General features: G+C 36.0%; 1 protein-coding gene across 2 annotated transcripts in view; it reads right to left on the minus strand.

Moving 5' to 3' along the window:
* Positions 1-2,658: 2,658 nt before the first annotated feature.
* LOC120092614 (origin of replication complex subunit 5) overlaps positions 2,659-13,998 on the minus strand; it is a 21,780-nt gene continuing 10,440 nt past the window's right edge. Inside the window, exons 6-7 of one of the 2 annotated variants that reach the window (XM_039050757.1) lie at positions 3,192-3,305; positions 2,659-2,990 (exon numbers count right to left, since the gene is read on the minus strand). The gene's annotated coding sequence lies outside the window, so the exon portion shown is untranslated. Of the gene's footprint in view, positions 3,306-13,998 lie in introns of both variants that reach the window. The other variant, XM_039050756.1, reaches the window with a different exon arrangement.

Here is a 13,998-nt window from a genome sequence, read left to right on the forward strand (position 1 = left end):
TCCTTTAAAATTCGAGTTGGGTTGGGTTGGATAGGGTTGTTGGGTTATTATTTTTTTATTAATTTAAAATACTTAAATTTATCTATAATACGTGACTAATAACTAAAATCTCATAAAATTCAAATATTAAATATCAAATATCCATGATATTTATTACCTTTAAAATAAAGATAAACATCATAACAATCCTAAAAGAATAATATTAAATAAAAACAAATATATACATACATACATACATATATATATATATATATATATATATAATCCGGGTCGGGTTAGGTCAACTTGGAGATAAATTTATTCAGCCCGATACCCAACCTAACCCAACCCAACTAAAATAAAAAATTTCAACACAATCCAACCCAATAACAAAACTAACCCAACACAATAACCTTTACAGTTTGGGTTAAGTAGTCTGGGATATTGGGATATCGGGTTATCGGGTCATTTGAACACACCTAAATCAAATCAATATCATCATCTTACTCAAAAGTGAAAAAGTTTAGAACATTATAGCAAGATTCAAATTCATAACATCAAAACTATCTATTTAGGTTGTGGAAGAATAAATGTTTAAATCCTATTAAATCTCTACTAGAGTAGGGTTTTTTAAAATCAAATTAGGAGATCTAATAAAAGGATTGGGATACAGAAGAAACTCTTCTTGTTGAAGAAGGAACTCTTTAGGAATGGTCTTGGGTAGCCACAAAGGCCAAATAAATCATTTAGCTTAAAGTGCCTCTTATAGACAAACATTATTGTGCTAGCCTAAGCTAACAGTAGGTTAAAGGCAATGGTATGACATTATTACGCCAAATTGAGGGTTTTTTTCAAGCTAAACATGCTTTGGCTTATGCATAGTGGTTAATTTGAATCATGTCTAACTACATAACATGGCATTTTATTTGATGAGTTTGTTTGATTAAGAGTTTTTATGCTCAATAGATAAGTGAGATCTATATATAGAACTTTCAACATGAAATTAGATGGTTGAAATCAGTATATAAAAAAGAACAAGAATAAAGATAGTAGGAAAGAGTTTGACTTTTGAAATAGAAGAATCAAGATAAAGAATATTAAATTTTTATGAGAGTTCACTAGCTAAGATGAGATGACTTAAAGGTGTGTTGGATAAATTTCCATTTCACAACTTTAAGGTCAAAGCCAAGTAAAGGTTAAAACTAGAAGGCTGTCTATGATAAATAAATAGCTACCATATTATCCATAGGTTGGATTATGAATGTGCCACACTAATGTTCAAGCTAGGGGTATCCTAAGCTAGGCTTGTCGAAGCACTAGATATACTTTTCAATAATTTGTTCATACAAGTGATGTTACAAGAAAAAAGTCACATGATACACGTGTGATAATGCAATGGTTACTATTAAACCAAATAACAAGATTCATTATACAATTTTGGCATCTCTAATAAGTCACTAAAATTACAGATTAAATGCTCAAAATTAAAGACATTAAAAAAAAATAGGTACAAAAATGTCATTTTTCGTCTTATCAAGTTACTTCTTAAAAAAAATACTACAAATATTGAGTTGCATCTCTCGAACAACAACACACTAAACGACAAAAGCCATATCAAGCACATCTGTTGAAGAGATGCAACCAAAATCAAAATCTCAACCAACATGGATTATTGTTTATTGTGTCGCTTCTTTAGTCTATATTTGTTACATTTTCAATTGAGTTAAAAAACTTATAATTTAAAATAGTTTCTACATTTTGTAGAGCTTTAGTTGAGAATTTAATTCTTACAATTAATTTATATGTTATTTCATCAATTTGATATCTCATATAAGGAAACAAAGAACTAAAAGTCGATTTTTATATGAAAATTTTGAGTTAAAAAAAGACTCATATTCGAGAATTGAACGATACACATAAGTGAATGAGTCATGATAAACTTTTGTGGTTAGTTATATCTATCTTTATTTGATCCAAACACTTGTTTCTTAATAGAAAGCAAATTATTGAGATAAAATTATGCTGGCTATTAACCCAATACTAACAATATTCTACTAGTTACAACTACCCAAGAAAATAATATTATACTAGACATTGAATACCAAAGTAAATAAAATGTTATCATCAATGGTCAACTAAAGCTATGTGTTTCTTTTAATAAAAATAATAAAATCTAGCAATCTTCATTTTCTTTTTTTTTTTTTTTTTTTTTATCTCATAAACAAAAGTGGTGTAGCAATTCAAATCTTTTAACTTTGAAAGGGATATACAAATATTTTCCAAATAATCCTTTTTAAATGTGAAAGACCTTAAAAGCAAACAAGCTAGCAAGAGTTTGACAGAACTGAAAATACCTACACACATCAGTAAAACAAATTTGATATTTTACTACCCACAATACAATATTAAATACACTTTAAAATTATGAACAAAATAATTAAAACCATTATTTCTTCCCATACACAATATAAGTAGGGCTCTCCCTTGATGGAACCTCATTTTTTTCCCCTACTAATCAGAGAAGAAATAACTTGGGTATCAACATCAATGTCATTAATAGCATTTCATATAGCTCAGTAGCAACAAAACAAAGCAGTTCACAAAAATATTTCAATGCAAGATGGGTAAAGAAAGCAATGCATTAAATGAAACACTATATTTTGTCAAAAAGAAAAGAGAGGAAGAAAAAAAAAAGTTAACAATAGATTTTCAGGGAAAGTAGCTTCTAATTTTTGGAAGATGGAGCCAAAAAGGGGGCAGCATTTTTTAACAGCTGATAATTAAAGTACATATCTACTTCCTTGAAAAGGTAGGTGAAAGTCTCATCTCTCTTCCCATTCCTCTTTTAATATATTCTCAACTACTGCCGACGGTTTTGAGAGCCAAAGGAATAGAATAGGTGACCTAAGACACTGCTAAAATAATCCACAGTTTTCCTTTTTCTTATCTCTGTTTTTGAAGCCATACAGCAATAGCTGGGAAGTGGGAACTAACCATCATCAATAATTTTCCTGCCATGGAAAGTTGTTTCTAGATGAATTTCAAGTTTTCAACGCACGTCATTTCATCATGATCTAAAGCTTTTAAAAAGAACATGACTTCATTCCTCCCCCCACCACAACCCCCCCCCCCACACTTCCAGGCATGATAGATATATTTCATTTTACATTTCTATTTTTTTTTTTAAAAAAAAGGAAGTTTCTGAAAAGTACTGTATTTTTCTTCTTTTGTACGTGTATTAGATCCAGTCCATTTCTTCTCTCGAGTTCATCATTGAGCCACTGCTGTGCTATCGAGTTCAACCGGTAAGTCATTGACGCAACATGCTGTGAAAGAAGAAATAGTACCCATGTTCAAAGGAATGGAGAAGCAGACTTATGGATGATAAAGAAGCACTGATATTGGAGGAGCATTCAGTATTAGACATTAAAGTTCCATCAACAATACACTAGGTAACATTTAATGAACAATTTGTAAAGCAAGGTGAACGATGGGAAGATTCCATTTCATTAATAATGTATTAGAGAACACGTAAGCAACACAACAAACCATAGTGTGCTTAGGTACAAATTAAATTACACATCATCAATAGCACAACTGTAAAAATTGACAAGCAAGCTAAATTTAGAGACCGCACAAGGATGGAATATCCTACTTGGCTCAATTTTCTTTTTCTTTCCATCGTTTACTAAAAGTTGACTAGTCCATGGACTAAAATGTCACCATGACATTCAATCGTCAGTGGCTCTTGTAAATTTGTATTATTAAAAAGAATATTGGCTTCATTTAGACTAAGAATTATCTTTTAGTTATTAGTCAATATCATTTCCTAAATATAGTTAAATTCCTACTTAGCAAATTTTCTTGCATTACATTTGCGTGTAATTTGGTCCTTTGTTGAATAAGAGAATTATTCCTCCCTACATGGTACCAAAGCCAAGACCCTTGTCATCAGAAACCCTAGCCACCATTCTTCACTTGCGAAAATAATACTAAAATCCTAGTCCAGGCACACAGTCATGTTTTCGACTACATCAACAAGATCTTTGAAACCCTAGCCAACAGAATCTCGAGAACCTGCATATAACCTTCTTTGAGAACACCAAGGAAGAATGCATTCTTGGACACCCGAAGTTGATAAAGAAATCGATCCTGATTTATAAGCTAAAAATAAAAGGACACAATATTCAACCTCTTGACATTCAAATGGGAGGAAAGCTTGTGGAATTTGGGGGTTTAGGCATTGGGAAGTTGAGGTTACGTAATGAAGCTCTTTTGGCATGCAAGTGGTTTTGTATTTTTTTTTTCCCCTTTTTGGCTCCTTTTGGGAGTTTTTCTCGGGAACTCATTTGTTTTCATTATAACCTATAAAGCACAGATACTTCATATGAGGCAAAGAATCAGTATCAGACACGTATCGGATACCGATACTTCCAAATACTTCCAAGATACGTATCTGACACGCGATTTGACGTATCTATTTCTATGCGTACTTTTTTTTTTTAGAAAAAAGACAAGTAACTCATCTAATCTTTCCCAATCTAAAATTAGGCAACTTATTTAAAAAGCTCACTACTCGAGTCCGAAACTAAAAGAAAAAATAAATAAATAACGGACCAAACCCTAGACTAGAATCATCTAATCTCCATCTTCACATTTGAGTCCCCACAAAGTCCACCAAAATAGAAAGCATTTGAATATCTTCAACAATAAGTTCTTTGTTTATCTTCATACTTCTCTCTCTAATATTCTTCTTCTTTCTTTTTTTTGCAATATGAGTCACTTTTCTGTTGCATTTTATTAACTATTGTACTTCAACATCTTAGATGTTGCTTTTTTTGTACTGTATTTCAGTGTTTGTATTCTATTTTGTGCTATTGTTATTAACTTGTATGCTAAATTTATCTATATCCTAGGTATTTTTTAAAGAAAAAATGTATTTTCAACGTATCAGTATCCTCGTTTTTTAGAAATATATATATTAAAAATATATATAAAAAAATGATGCATCCTTAGACGTATCCGTATCTTAGTTTTTTAGAAATTGGCGAATCGTCGTATTCGATCGTATCCGTATCGTATAGCCGTATCTGTGTCTGTGCTTCATAGATTATAACCATGAAAGTTGTTTATGGTATATATACATATACATATATAAAAAGAAGCGGCCTCAGCAAAATAGAAGAAGCCTTTGGACGGTCCATCGTGTTTATGCTCCAATGCAAAACTTGCCCGATAAAGGATTTCACCTTCAAAATTTGAACCTTCCAAAGAGAGGCACCTTGGAGGGCAAAGCGGTAGAAAGGATGTCGAAGAAAGAGAAGCAGGAAAAGCCCTCATAAGGTTTTGAAACCAAAAGCCTAGGATCCTTACTCCCGTGACAAGCCGTCTGCTAAGAAATAATGTAAAGGAGACTCACAACCTCAACCGCCTATCGGCAGTAAAGGGTTGACAGGGAACGCAAGGAGAAGTAATCAAAAGAGGGCAACTCCAACACTACCAAAAGCAACCTCTTATAAAGATATGATGATATTATTGTCATAAGAAACAATAACAATGAAAGAGCTCAGCTAAGACAATGTTTGCTTAACGAATGTGAAGTGAAAGAACTTGGAAAATTGAAATATTTCCTTGGAATCAAATTAGCCTATTCTAAACAAGGCATATTCTCATCACAACATAAATACGTAATTGACTTACTTTCTAAAACAGGAAAGCTCGGTAGCAAACCAATGGGAATATCAATCGTTCAAAATCATAGATTATGTGTTGTCGAAGAGAGTCCTCTAGTAAATAAGGAAACTTATGAAAGGTTAGTTAGCAATCAGATGTACCTCACATATACAAGACCAAATATTGCTTATGTTGTGGGAGCGGTAAGTCAATCTATGCATAACCGAAAGGAAGTTCATCTTAAAGCAGTGGACCAGATACCTCATGATTTAAAGAACTCCATTGGCAGAGAATTGTCATTTAAGAAAGGCAAGAACCTCAATTTAGAAGTTTAGACATGTGTGGATTATGCAGGTTTAATAGATGATAGAAAATCAACTTCGAGCTATTGTACTTTCCTAGGTGGAAATTTGGTTATATGGACATGCAAAATGTTGCAAGATCAAGTTCAAAACCAAAATTTTCCTCAATATTGAAAATTTTCTTTTATTAAGACTATGCAAGTTGAGAAAGTCTTTGTATATTAAAATAATCTCCTCATGTCTAGTTTGACAGGTTTACCAAAGGATCAACTAAAGTTATTAAAATAAAAAAATAATTTCAATTTATTAAAAAAAAAACCGTCCGATCTTCACGGTATAGGCAGATGATCATCATAACAGAGGATGATTTAAGAGAGATACTCAATGTAAAAAGAATACTTTTTGGAATGGAAGTGGGAAGACTCAAGGACAGTATTTTAATTTTTTTTTTAGGGGAAGTACATCCCAGAGACAAGAAATCTTGGTCTAGGCCTACTGAAACACTTGAGGATCCGAATCCAGTACAACACCGAAGTGAATAAGTTAGTCCAGTTAATTAGGGCATGAATCAAAGACTTGTAAGAATGACAATTTATATCTTACAGACTAGACCAAACATTGCATATTTTGTTCACATTGTTAGCCCGTTTATAACTAGTCCAAATGAGTAGAATCTTGGGGATGTGAACAAAATTTGAAATACTTAACCACACTCATTGGATTGTTGTACAAAAAATCATTAAAAAAAACTGATAGAGCTCTATTTTGATGCTTGTTGGGATGGAGGTCAGAGATCTACAATTGGCTATTGCTCCAATATTTAAGATAACTTGCTTACTTGGAGAAACAAAAGGCAAGCAGGGATCAATGCAGAAGTTGAATATCAAACACTTACTTTGGGGACTTCTATTTTTTTTTTTTTTTTTAATATCACAGAGTGGCTAAGCCAGCTTGTGCGCACTTCGAGTCTTCGACTAATTTCATAAAACAACTGACTCTACCATATTTGGTTATTGAGAAAATTTGTAGGATTTTAAATCCTTAGTAGATGTCCACAATGGTTTGAAACTAAGCCCTTTATTATTTATAATGGTAAATGGTAGTTCATTTGCGAAGGGATGCATGTTGGGAATGTCCTAGAACTCGCAATTCGTAATTTTCGTGTTAAACATTCTATTTGTCAATAAAATATTATTGAGTATTTTATTCAATAAAGTTGTTGATATTGCATTCAATTATAAAAATCCAATAAACATATCCATGGCTATAGTATGTGCTGAAATTAGGGTTTTTACTCTAGGAGCATTTCTATCTTTTTACTTGTACCCTAAGGTTTCCTTTTTTTTTCTATTTAAGCAAGTGATCACTGTGTATTCTTTGTATCAGTCTTCTAATAAGAATTCTTTATCCTATGGTTTTTTCTCCCCGATTAGAGTTTTCCACATAAACTTTGTGTGCTATTTTCTATCTCTACTCTGTCTTTTTCATCATGGTATCAGAGCATGGAGACGAAACCCTGGCCACATTGAGGAAAACCCAATAGGAGAATCCCAAACCAATAGTACAGATATAACCATTGTTATCTAAAACGCTATTGACAGATATTTCCAATCTGTTCTTTCCCATCTTCAGCGTGATGACCAGCTGACCAGATCCAACCAGCCGATCAGACCCGACCAGCGGTAAATTTGCAACAAATCTCTTCTAAATCTCCCCAAATGATCGACAATCAGGTCCAGCCGCAGATGTTGAAGTCAACAGCTGCGGTCGATATTTTCCAGGGTTCGCAACCTCCGTTCGAAAATTTCCAAGTTGCGCCGCAGACGATCAAGTCGCAGCTTCCGATCGGTGCAGTTCCTCCTCAGCCGCTGGTCAGCCCAACTTTTCTTCCTCCCGTGCGGATCAACCCGACTTTTCTTCCCAGTCGAGCCCACAAGTCGGCGCGAACCCGTCTGGGTCTTCTCAGCCGCTGTCGAACAAGGGTGCCATGATCGACGCCGCTGGAGCTGGTCCGAGCCGCAGTGTGTTTCATCAGCCGAATCAGCCGGGAATGGATCAAATCAGTGGCTGTCACTTCACCAATCGGGATCCTATGTTCCAGCCGAATGCGAGTAATAGTTTGGGACAGTCATCACCGATCATTGGTGGGTTTAGAGGGGGAGAATCATCGTCCCATCGTCGGGACCAAGGGAGTATAATCCAAGATCAGTTTACTCAGCTGCAACTACAGATTAAGGAGTAGAATGAGATGTTCCAACAGCAAACAGCTGCCATCGAGGAAGCCCTGGGATCGATATCCAATGTCCAACCAGATCTAAACCAGAATCAACCGATTTACCCTGGAAATTCGATAACTTCTTTCCCCACATACTCTTCAAATTTATTCTCTGGAGCTATAGGCAACTCTTCTAGCTTTATTGTAGGAGAAAAATTGAATGGTGATAATTATTTCTCTTGGTCCCAATCCATTAAAATGGCCCTTGAGGGTCGTCACAAATTTGGGTATCTGATGGGTGAAATACCAAAACCAAGGCCAAGCGACCCCCAAGAACGAATTTGGAAGGGGGAAGACTCTTTGCTGAGATCTATTCTGGTAGAAGTATGGAACCTCGGGTTGGAAAGCCCTTATTATATGCGCCACGACTCGAGCTATTTGGGAGGCAGTCTAAAAACTTTACTCCAAAAGACAGAACACTTCTCGGTTATATACCTTACGTAAGCAAGTTCATGAGTGTAAGCAAGGGGCAACGGATGTTACAACATACTTCAATAAACTGTCACTCCTTTGGCAAGAGATGGATTTGTGTCGTGAGATGATTTGGAACTGTTTGTGTAGAGGAGTTTTGCATTATTAGTCTGAGGAAACCGACTGTGTGTATGACTTTCTTGCCGGACTAAATTCTAAGTTTGATGCAATATGAAGTCGTATATTGAAAACCCGTCCAATACCATCCTTAATGGAAGTCTGTTCTAAAGTATGCCTTGAGGAAGACAGGTCTAGGACAATGAATAATACACTTGTGACTCCGACAGATTCCGCTGCTTTCAAAACTTCAGACCCTGCCCATGATAAACAGAACAGTAAGCCACCTCCAGTGTGNATAATACACTTGTGACTCCGACAGATTCCGCTGCTTTCAAAACTTCAGACCCTGCCCATGATAAACAGAACAGTAAGCCACCTCCAGTGTGTGAACATTGCAAGAAACCCTGGCACATGAAAGATCAGTGCTGAAAGTTGCATGGCCGTCTGCCGAATGGTAAAAAACCACATTCAAGCTGGGCACTGGTAGGTGAATCAGTAACTGGAGACACAGTCTCAGAATTAGGAAAACAGTCAGAGCACTTCTGGTACAGTAGGAGTAAGTGCAATCGCCCAATCAGGTACTTTTCACTCCTTTGGCTTTGTTAATATAATTGGTAGTAAACCATGGATTTTAGATTCAGAGGTAACATACCACTTGACTGGTTCCTCCGACCAGTTTCTTTCTTATCAACCAAGTGTTGGGAATGAGAGGATTAGGATTGCTGATGGGTCTTTTGCCTCGGTTGCTAGAAAAGAACGGTTGTCGCCCTTTAAGTGCTTAGTTCTCCAAGATGTGTTGCATGTGCCAAAAGTCTCTTATAACCTTTTATCTGTTAGTAAAATTACAAGGGATTTGAAATGTCGTGTTATCTTCTCATCTAATGTCGTTGTTTTTCAAGATCTGAACTCAGGGATGACGATTGGCACTGCCCGACATGACGGGGGCTCTATTTTCTCACTAAAGAAGCCTCATCTAGGATATATGATAGGACTAGTTTGCTTTCATCTCAATTTTTTGTTTCTGAAACTGACTATCGCCTTGGGCACCCTAATTTCCATGATATGAATTATTTGTTTCTTCATCTTTTTCATAATGTTAATATCTCTAAGTTAAATTGCGATGTGTGTGTCCAAGCCAAACAGCCCCATGTATCTTTTAAATCTCAACCTTATAAGTCTTCTAAACCATTCACCCTCTTCCATAACGATGTTTGGGGTCCGTCACCTGTTACTACCATCACTGGAAAGCGATGGTTTGTAACCTTCATTGACGACTATACTAGGCTAACCTGGGTTTTCCTTCTGATAGACAAATCCGAAGTTACATCAGTCTTTCAACAATTCTACTATTCTATAAAAACCCAGTTCAATGCCAAAATCGCTATTCTCCGTAATGATAATGGTCGACAATACTTTAATAATTCCTTTAGGGAGTTCTTAATCTCAAAAGGAATAGTCCATCAAAGTTCCTGTGCGTACACTCCTCAACAAAATGGAGTGGCCGAACGGAAAAACCGTCACCTAATCGAAGTTGCTCGGTCTCTTATGTTATCAACTTCCCTTCCTTCCTATTTGTGGGGGGATGCTATTCTGACAGCAGCCCATCTAATAAATCGAATGTCGTCCTGGGCTCTAAAATTCCAAACCCCCTTAGATTACTTCAAAGAGTCCTATCCTAATAACCGATTTATTTCTGATGTGCCCCTCCAAGTATTTGGATGTGTTGTGTTTGTCCATACTCATGGTCCTAACCGAACCAAGTTTACTCCTCGAGCTCAAAAATGTGTTTTTGTGGGGTATCCACTTCATCAACATGGGTACAAGTGTTATCATCCCTCTTCCAGAAAATACTGTCTCAATGGATGTGACATTCTTTGGAGATCATCCATTCTTTCCCAATGGTTCTCTTCAAGAGGAGAATACTAGTGAAGAAACCAATTGGAGTCCGAGTCTATCCGTCTTGCCCGAACCCATCCTTGACATAAGTACCAATGAATCCATTCTACCTACCAAACAAGTCCCATGGATCACATACTATAGGAGGAATCTCATAAAGGAAATGGCAACGCCTGTTACTTCTCCGGTTTCAATCCATGAGTCAGAACGGGGATCGGTTCCAAGTATTAATACTCCTATCCCTGATGATGGTAATAAATGTGATAAAACCGATGCTTGTGTTGAAAATGATGAGAGTAAAGATAGGGAAGACAATGACAGCAAGTATGATTGCACCAGAAACAATGTGACCGAGGCAGGAAATGATGATTATGAGACACTTGTTCCAGCAGAGAATATTGTTGAACCTGGAAAAGAAATGTCACCTATTCCAGCTGAAAACGTCGTTGAGAGTGGAAAAGAAATGACAGAGCATGAGACGTATGAGCAGGAGGTTGAGTGCAGTATAAAGTCCGAAGAGAATAAAGACCGAGATGCATCTCTTGACCTTCTGATTGCCCGCAGAAAAGGTACCAGATCATGTACAAAATACACACGGCAGAGTCGGATGTAAATGGGTGTTCACAGTAAAGTATAGGCCCGATGGAACAGTTGATAGATACAAGGCCAGAATGGTTGCCAGAGGTTTTACTCAAAACTTCAGGATTGATTATTCCGAGACTTTTTCACCAATAGCAAAGCTGAATACAGTACGCGGTTCTGCTTTCAGTTGCAGTTAACAAAGACTAGCCTCTTCACCAGTTTGATGTGAAGATGTCTTTCTCAATGGATTGTTGGAGGAAGAAGTCTACATGAATCCCCCCCAGGATTCAAGAAACAGTTTAACCACTGAGTATGCAACTAAAGAAGTCCTTGTATGGGTTAAAACAGTCTCCGAGAGTCTTGGTTTGGCAGATTCACTACTTTTGTAAAGTCACAAGGGTATAGTCAGGGACATTCAGATCACACTCTCTTCATAAGAGGTCAGTATCCGGGAAGATTGCAGTTTTGATTGTATATGTTGATGATATTGTCATTTCAGGGTGATGATGCTTCAGAGATTGACCAATTAAAGACGAAAATGGCTGAGGAATTTGAAATCAAGGACCTTGGAAACTAAGGTACTTCCTTGGAATGGAGGTAGCTCGATCAAGAGAAGGAATTTCAGTTTCCCAACAGAAATATACTTTGGACTTGCTTAAGGAGACAGGCATGGCAGGCTGCAAACCAGCTGATACCTCTATAGAAGTGAATGCGAAATTAAGTAATCTGAGTGAAGGTGTTCCAGTTAATAAAGAGAGATATCAGCGGCTTGTTGGAAAGTTAATATACCTCTCTCACACTAGACTAGATTTCATATGCAGTGAGTATGGTGAGTCAGTTTATGAGTTTCGAACGAAGAACATATGAGGGCAGTGGAGCGCATCCTGAGGTATCTAAACTTCTCCAAGGAGAGGCTTGATGTTCAAAAAAAACTGACAGACGATGCATCGAGGTATACACAGATGCAGATTGGACAGGTTTTGTGGTAGATAGAAAGTCGAAATCAGGATATTGTACTCGTGTGGGGTAACTTTGTCACATGGAGGAGTAAAAACAAGGGGTTGTTGCCAGAAATAGTGCCGAAGCTGAGTACAGAGCCATGAGTCTGGGGATCTGTGAAGAAATTTAACTTGAAAAAGTTCTAAGAGACCTTGACCAAGGTCACACTAATCCAATGAAACTTTATTGTGATAACAAAGCCGCAATAAGCATAGCAAATAACCCATTTCAGCATGACAGAACAAAGCATGTGGAGATTGATCGGCATTTCATCAAGGAAAGACTTGACACTGGCAACATTGTGTCCCTTATGTGTCCTCCAGCCAATAGATTGCATGTCCTAACAAAGGGACTACCCAGACAGTTGTTTGACTCTTGTGTGAGCAAATTAGGTCTTATTGACATATATGCCCCAACTTGAAGGGGAGTGTTGAAATTAAGGTTTTTACTCTAGGCGCATTTCTGTCTTTTTACTTGTACCCTAGGATTTCCCTTTTTTTTCTATTTAAGCAAGTAGTCACTGTGTATTCTTTGTATCAGTCTTCTAATAAGAATTCTTTATCCCGTAGTTTTTTCTCCCTGATTAATGTTTTCCACGTAAACTTTGTGTGTTCTATTTTCTATCTCTACTCTGTCTTTTTCATCAATATGAATACTTTAATTTTATGTGGTGACATAAACAGGATCAAGTTAATAGTATATAGCCTAAATAGTCTATAAGTATATGGATGAAATTAGGTATCTCATCTTGGTAACACTATTGAATGTGGCCCATTTTGTATAGGTAATACAAATGATGTGATCCACAAACCATTCATGTAGAAACATGTGAGTGGGGGCATCTTATGCAATGAGTTTGCATAAAGACTAGACCATAAAATAATTATTTTTCTTTATAACGACCGTTTACTGTTAAAACTGACTATTTCATACTAAAATAACCTAAGATAACTCGATCTTAATCCTGAGCTAGCTATGAACTCCTATTTATTCGGGATTATCCTTTAATCTGCATGGATGAGAGTAGTCCAACAGCACTGCTCAATAAGCCTTCCATTTTAGGGATAAGACCAGATAGATAGCTGGGGACATAGCCCTGCAAGATGGAATTCACTCCTACCCGTTTTAAGGTTAGCAGATAGGTTGTTCTCTTAAATGCTGATTCCAGGTCTTGAACAATCGGGACCCCGTCTTCTCATAATAGAGAAGGACATGATCCATAAGTAGTATTATGAATCAATTGTCATTAGAGGGTCAATGGGAACTTAAGGAACAAGATGTTTTTACAGGAGTAAAATGGTAATTTTGACCCAACTGTAATTACGAACGACCTGTGAAGAATCGACTTATTGATTATGGTTTACATGGACAAAAATATATCTATAGTGAGGAGAATGCAACTATCGAGCTATAGTGATGTGCATTGATAGTTAATGAATAATAATTAATTCGATTAAAGAGTTTAACGAATTAATTACAAATCATCGGAGCTCATGATCTGTAGATCCATTAGGTCCCTCTACTAGCTCTTGAATTGGAATACCAAATTGAGTATTGATGTATGAAATTAGGGTTATGAATTTGAAATGTTCAAATTCAATTTTAGGGTTTTTCAATTGATTGTATATAATACAATTAAAAACGTTTAATTTAATTGAAATTAAATGAAATTAGAAAACCATTTAATATTTAAATTATAATTTAAATATTAAATTGATTTATATTGATGAAATTGGTGTTTTATTAATTTGATATTAAGAT

The sequence above is a fragment of the Benincasa hispida genome, chromosome 12 (assembly GCF_009727055.1).
Source record: "Benincasa hispida cultivar B227 chromosome 12, ASM972705v1, whole genome shotgun sequence".
NCBI classification, from domain to species: Eukaryota; Viridiplantae; Streptophyta; class Magnoliopsida; order Cucurbitales; family Cucurbitaceae; genus Benincasa; species Benincasa hispida.